General features: G+C 45.6%; 1 long non-coding RNA gene across 2 annotated transcripts in view; it reads right to left on the reverse strand.

The window, feature by feature from the left end:
- LOC144954408 (uncharacterized) overlaps positions 1–8,308 on the reverse strand; it is a 23,179-nt gene extending 14,871 nt beyond the window's left edge. The window contains exons 1-2 of one of the 2 annotated variants that reach the window (XR_013641184.1): positions 8,254–8,308; positions 3,031–3,098 (exon numbers count right to left, since the gene is read on the reverse strand). This is a non-coding gene — a long non-coding RNA (uncharacterized LOC144954408). Of the gene's footprint in view, positions 1–3,030; positions 3,099–8,050; positions 8,080–8,253 lie in introns of those variants that run through there. The other variant, XR_013641185.1, reaches the window with a different exon arrangement.
- Positions 8,309–8,358: the final 50 nt, after the last annotated feature.

An 8,358-nucleotide genomic window follows, 5' to 3' on the forward strand; every position in this document is an offset into this window, starting at 1 on the left:
GACACACACAGACACACACAGTGACACACACACACAGTGACACACACACAGTCACACACACACACACACAGTGACACACACACACACAGTGACACACACACACACAGTGACACACACACACACAGTCACACACACACAGTGACACACACACAGTGACACACACACACAGTGACACACACAGTGACACACACACACAGTGACACACACACACAGTGACACACACACAGACACACACACACACACAAAGACACACAGTCACACACACACAGACAGACACACACACACTCACACACACACACAGACACACACACAGTGACACACACACACACACAGTCACACACACACACAGACACACACACACACAGTCACACACACACACAGTGACACACACACAGTGACACACACACAGTGACACACACACACAGTGACACACACACACAGTCACACACACACACAGTGACACACACACAGTGACACACACACACAGTGACACACACACACTGACCTGTGTGCGTATCTGAGTGTGTTGAGCGAGTGTTCACACAGTGACACACAGTGACACACACACACAGTGACACACACACACACACAGTGACACACACACACAGTGACACACACACACACACAGTGACACACACACACAAACAGTGACACACAGTCACACACACACACAGTGACACACACACAGTGACACACACACACAGTGACACACACACACAGTGACACACTCACGCACAGTCACACACACAGACAGTGACACACACACACAGTGACACACACACACACACACAGTGACACACACAGTGACACACACACACACACAGTGACACACACACACACAGTGACACACACACAGTGACACACACACAGTGACACACACACAGTGACACACACAGTGACACACACACACACAGTTACACACACAGTGACACACACACACAGTGACACACACACACAGTGACACACACACACAGTGACACACACACACAGTGACACACACACAGTCACACACACACACACACAGACACACAGTGACACACACACACACACAGACAGACACACACACACACAGTGACACACACACAGTGACACACACACAGTGACACACACACACAGTCACACACACACACAGACACACACACAGTGACACACACACACAGACACACACACACAGTGACACAAACACACACACACACACACACAGTCACACACACACACACAGACAGACACACACACACACACAGTGACACACACACAGTGACACACACACAGTGACACACACAGTGACACACACACAGTGACACACACACACAGTGACACACACACACAGTCACACACAGTGACACACACAGTGACACACACACAGTGACACACACACAGACCCACACAGTGACACACACACAGACACACACACAGTGACACACACACAGTGACACACACACAGTGACACACACACACAGTGACACACACACACACAGTGACACACACAGACACACACACACAGTGACACACACAGACACACACAGTGACACACACAGTGACACACACACACAGTGACACACACACACAGTGACACACACATAGTGACACACACACACAGTGACACACACAGTGACACACACACAGTGACACACACACACAGTGACACACACATAGTGACACACACACACAGTGACACACACACACACACAGTTACACACACACAGTGACACACACACACACACAGTGACACACACACACAGTGACACACACACACACAGTGACACACACACACACAGTGACACACACACACACAGTGACACACAGACACACACAGTGACACACACACACAGTGACATACACACACACACAGTTACACACACACAGTGACACACACACACACACAGTGACACACACACACACAGTGACACACACACACAGTGACACACACACACACAGTGACACACACACACACAGTGACACACACACACACAGTGACACACACACACACAGTGACACACACACACACAGTGACACACAGACACACAGTGACATACACACAGTGACACACACACACTCACACACACAGTAACACACAGTGACACACACACACACACACAGTGACACACACACACACAGTGACACACACAGTCACACACACCGTGACACACACACACACAGTGACACACACACACAGTGACACACACACACACACAGTGACACACACACACACTGACCTGTGTGCGTATCTGAGTGTGTTGAGCGAGTGTTCACAGCAGGACACACACACACAGTCACACAGTCACACACACACACACAGTGACACACACACACACACAGACACACACACAGTGACACACACACACAGTGACACACACACAGACAGACACACACACACAGTCACACACACACACACACAGTGACACACACACACACACAGTCACACACACAGACAGACACTCACACTCACACACACACAGTCACACACTCACACAGTCACACACACACACACAGTGACACACACACACACAGACACACACACAGTGACACACACACACAGTGACACACACACAGACAGACACACACACACAGTCACACACACACACACAGTGACACACACACTCACACACAGTGACACACACACTCACACAGTGACACACACACAGTGACACACACACTCACACACAGTGACACACACACACAGTGACACACACACAGTGACACACACACAGTGACACACACACTGACCTGTGTGCTTATCTGAGTGTGTTGAGCGAGTGTTCACAGCAGGACACACACACACACACAGTGACACACACACACACAGTGACACACACACACACAGTGACACACACAGACAGACACACAGACAGACACACACACACAGTGACACACACACACACAGTGACACACACACACAGTGACACACACACACACACACAGTGACACACTCACGCACAGTCACACACACACACAGACACACACACAGTGACACACACAGCCACACACAGTGACACACACACACACAGTGACACACACACACACACTGACCTGTGTGCGTATCTGAGTGTGTTGAGCGAGTGTTCACAGCAGGACATTCCCGGCGAGATGGTCGCGATCTGTGATGGAGACAGCCGAGACAGACAAAGACAAAGATCCCCCGTGTAGCCTCGACAGACTGCAGGGGCAAGTGCTGTTAGCGAGCACCTATGGACTAACACACATTATACACTACTACACTATACACTACTACACTATACACTACTACACTATACACTACTACACTATACACTACTACACTATACACTACTACACTATACACTACTACACTATACACTACTACACTATACACTACTACACTATACACTACTACACTATACACTACTACACTATACACTACTACACTATACACTACTACACTATACACTACACTATACACTACACTATACACTACTACACTATACACTACTACACTATACACTACACTACTACACTACACTATACACTACTACACTATACACTACTACACTATACACTACTACACTATACACTACTACACTACACACTACTACACTATACACTACTACACACTATACACTACTACACACTATACACTACTACACTATACACTACTACACTATACACTACTACACTATACACTACACTATACACTACTACACTACACTATACACTACTACACTATACACTACACTATACACTACACTATACACTACACTATACACTACTACACTACACTATACACTACTACACTACACTATACACTACTACACTACACTATACACTACTACACTATACACTACTACACTACACTATACACTACTACACTACACTATACACTACTACACTATACACTACACACTACTACACTATACACTACACACTACTACACTATACACTACTACACTATACACTACTACACTATACACTACTACACTATACACTACTACACTACACACTACTACACTATACACTACTACACTATACACTACACACTACTACACTATACACTACACACTACTACACTATACACTACTACACTATACACTACTACACTATACACTACTACACTATACACTACTACACTATACACTACTACACTATACACTACTACACTATACACTACACACTACTACACTATACACTACTACACTATACACTACTACACTATACACTACACTATACACTACTACACTATACACTACTACACTATACACTACTACACTATACACTACACTATACACTACTACACTATACACTACTACACTATACACTACTACACTATACACTGTACACTACTACACTATACACTACTACACTATACACTACACTATACACCACTACACTATACACTACTACACTATACACCACTACACTATACACTACTACACTATACACTACACTATACACCACTACACTATACACTACTACACTATACACTACTACACTATACACCACTACACTATACACCACTACACTATACACTACTACACTATACACTGTACACTACTACACTATACACTACACTATACACTACTACACTATACACCACTACACTATACACTACTACACTATACACTACACTATACACTATACACTACTACACTATACACTACTACACTATACACTACACTACACTATACACTACTACACTATACACTACTACACTATACACTACACTATACACTACACTACACTATACACTACTACACTATACACTACACTACACTATACACTATACACTACTACACTATACACTATACACTACTACACTATACACTACTACACTACACTATACACTACTACACTATACACTACTACACTATACACTACTACACTACTACACTATACACTACTACACTATACACTACTACACTATACACTATACACTACTACACTATACACTATACACTACTACACTATACACTACTACACTATACACTATACACTACACTATACACTACACTATACACTACACTATACACTACTACACTATACACTACACTATACACTACTACACTATACACTATACACTACTACACTATACACTACTACACTATACACTACTACACTATACACTATACACTACACTATACACTACTACACTATACACTACTACACTATACACTACTACACTATACACTACTACACTACACACTACTACTACACTATACACTACTACACTATACACTACACTACACACTACACACTACTACACTACACACTACTATACACTATACACTACTACACTATACACTACACTACACACTACACACTACTACACTATACACTACTACACTACTACACTACTACACTATACACTACTACACTACTACACTATACACTACTACACTATACACTACTACACTACACTATACACTACTACACTATACACTACTACACTATACACTACTACACTATACACTACTACACTATACACTACTACACTATACACTACACTATACACTACTACACTATACACTACACACTACACTATACACTACACTATACACTACACTATACACTACTACACTATACACTACTACACTATACACTACTACACTATACACTACACTACACTATACACTATACACTACTACACTACACTATACACTACTACACTATACACTACTACACTATACACTACTACACTACACTATACACTACTACACTATACACTACTACACTACACTATACACTACTACACTATACACTGGAGTCAGCTTCTATCATCAGATCTAGTGGTGAAGTGTGTACACACACACACAGACAAAGGTCCCCCGTGTAGCCTCGACAGACTGTAGGGGCAAGTGCTGTTAGCGAGCACCTATTAAGGGTGGAACGGCACACGAGGGGGTGGGTGGGCCAGCACCACGCCCGGCCGCCTTTGTCTCCCCAGTGGCGATGTTTACACACCGCACCAGGTACTCGTTTGAGGCTGAGTCGACCTAGGGGAGGCCCGGGACCGGTTCGGATAATCGTCACTGGTGAGTCTCTGTGTGTCTCTGTGTGTCTGTGTGTCTCTGTGTGTGTCTCTGTGTCTCTGTGTGTCTCTGTGTGTGTCTCTGTGTGTCTCTGTGTGTCTCTGTGTGTGTCTCTGTGTGTGTCTCTGTGTGTCTCTGTGTGTGTCTCTGTGTGTGTCTCTGTGTGTGTCTCTGTGTGTCTCTGTGTCTCTGTGTGTGTCTCTGTGTGTGTCTCTGTGTGTGTCTCTGTGTGTGTCTCTGTGTGTGTCTCTGTGTGTGTCTCTGTGTGTGTCTCTGTGTGTGTCTCTGTGTGTGTCTCTGTGTGTGTGTCTCTGTGTGTGTGTCTCTGTGTGTGTGTCTCTGTGTGTGTCTCTGTGTGTGTCTCTGTGTGTGTCTCTGTGTGTGTCTCTGTGTGTGTCTCTGTGTGTCTCTGTGTGTGTCTCTCTGTGTGTCTCTCTGTGTGTCTCTGTGTGTGTCTCTGTGTGTCTCTGTGTGTATCTCTGTGTGTCTCTGTGTGTCTCTGTGTCTCTCTGTGTGTCTCTGTGTGTCTCTGTGTCTCTCTGTGTGTGTCTCTGTGTGTGTCTCTGTGTGTGTCTCTGTGTGTGTCTCTGTGTGTGTCTCTGTGTGTGTCTCTGTGTCTCTGTGTGTGTCTCTGTGTGTCTCTGTGTGTGTCTCTGTGTCTCTGTGTGTCTCTGTGTGTCTCTGTGTGTCTCTGTGTCTCTGTGTGTGTCTCTGTGTGTCTCTGTGTGTGTCTCTGTGTCTCTGTGTGTCTCTGTGTGTGTCTGTGTGTGTCTCTGTGTGTGTCTCTGTGTGTGTCTCTGTGTCTCTGTGTGTGTCTCTGTGTGTCTCTGTGTGTGTCTCTGTGTGTGTCTCTGTGTGTCTCTGTGTGTGTCTCTGTGTGTCTCTGTGTGTGTCTCTGTGTGTCTCTGTGTGTGTCTCTGTGTGTGTCTCTGTGTGTGTCTCTGCGTGTCTCTGTGTGTGTCTATGTGTGTGTCTCTGTGTGTGTCTCTGTGTGTGTCTCTGTGTGTCTCTGTGTGTGTCTCTGTGTGTCTCTGTGTGTGTCTCTGTGTGTCTGTGTGTGTCTCTGTGTGTCTGTGTGTGTCTCTGTGTGTCTCTGTGTGTGTCTCTGTGTCTCTGTGTCTCTGTGTGTGTCTCTGTGTGTGTCTCTGTGTGTGTCTCTGTGTGTGTCTCTGTGTGTGTCTCTGTGTGTGTCTCTGTGTGTCTCTGTGTGTGTCTCTGTGTGTGTCTCTGTGTGTGTCTCTGTGTGTGTCTCTGTGTGTGTCTCTGCGTGTGTCTCTGCGTGTGTCTGTGTGTGTGTCTCTGTGTGTCTCTGTGTGTCTCTGTGTGTGTCTCTGTGTGTGTCTCTGTGTGTCTCTGTGTGTGTCTCTGTGTGTGTCTCTGTGTGTCTCTGTGTCTCTGTGTGTCTCTGTGTGTCTCTGTGTGTGTCTCTGTGTGTGTCTCTGTGTGTGTCTCTGTGTCTCTGTGTGTCTCTCTGTGTGTCTCTGTGGGTGTCTCTGTGTGTCTCTGTGTGTGTCTCTGTGTGTGTCTCTCTGTGTGTCTCTGTGTGTGTCTCTGTGTGTGTCTCTGTGTGTCTCTGTGTGTGTCTCTGTGTCTCTGTGTGTCTCTCTGTGTGTCTCTGTGTGTGTCTCTGTGTGTGTCTCGGTGTGTGTCTCTGTGTGTGTCTCTGTGTGTGTCTCTGTGTGTGTCTCTCTGTGTGTCTCTCTGTGTGTCTCTGTGTGTCTGTCTCTGTGTCTCTGTGTGTGTCTCTGTGTGTGTCTCTGTGTGTGTCTCTCTGTGTGTCTCTGTGTGTGTCTCTGTGTGTGTCTCTCTGTGTGTCTCTGTGTGTGTCTCTCTGTGTGTCTCTGTGTGTCTCTCTGTGTGTGTCTCTGTGTCTCTGTGTGTGTCTCTGTGTGTGTCTCTGTGTGTGTCTCTGTGTGAGTCTCTGTGTCTCTGTGTGTGTCTCTGTGTGTGTCTCTCTGTGTGTCTCTGTGTGTCTCTCTGTGTGTGTCTCTGTGTCTCTGTGTGTGTCTCTGTGTGTGTCTCTGTGTGTGTCTCTGTGTCTCTGTGTGTCTCTGTGTCTCTCTACTCACCATACAAGTGCGAGACTTCTCTCCGATGAAACTGTGTCTCTGTGTGTGTCTCTGTGTCTCTGTGTGTCTCTCTCTGTGTGTGTCTCTGTGTGTGTCTCTCTCTCTGTGTCTCTCTCTGTGTGTCTCTGTGTGTCTCTGTGTGTCTCTGTGTGTCTCTGTGTCTCTCTGTGTGTCTCTGTGTGTCTCTGTGTGTCTCTACTCACCATACAAGTGCGAGACTTCTCTCCGATGAAACTGTCCCTCAGCACCTGGGTGAGTCTCTGTGTGTCTCTGTGTGTGTCTCTGTGTGTGTCTCTGTGTGTCTCTGT

The sequence above is a fragment of the Lampetra fluviatilis genome, unplaced genomic scaffold (assembly GCF_964198595.1).
Source record: "Lampetra fluviatilis unplaced genomic scaffold, kcLamFluv1.1 SCAFFOLD_708, whole genome shotgun sequence".
NCBI lineage: Eukaryota > Metazoa > Chordata > Hyperoartia > Petromyzontiformes > Petromyzontidae > Lampetra > Lampetra fluviatilis.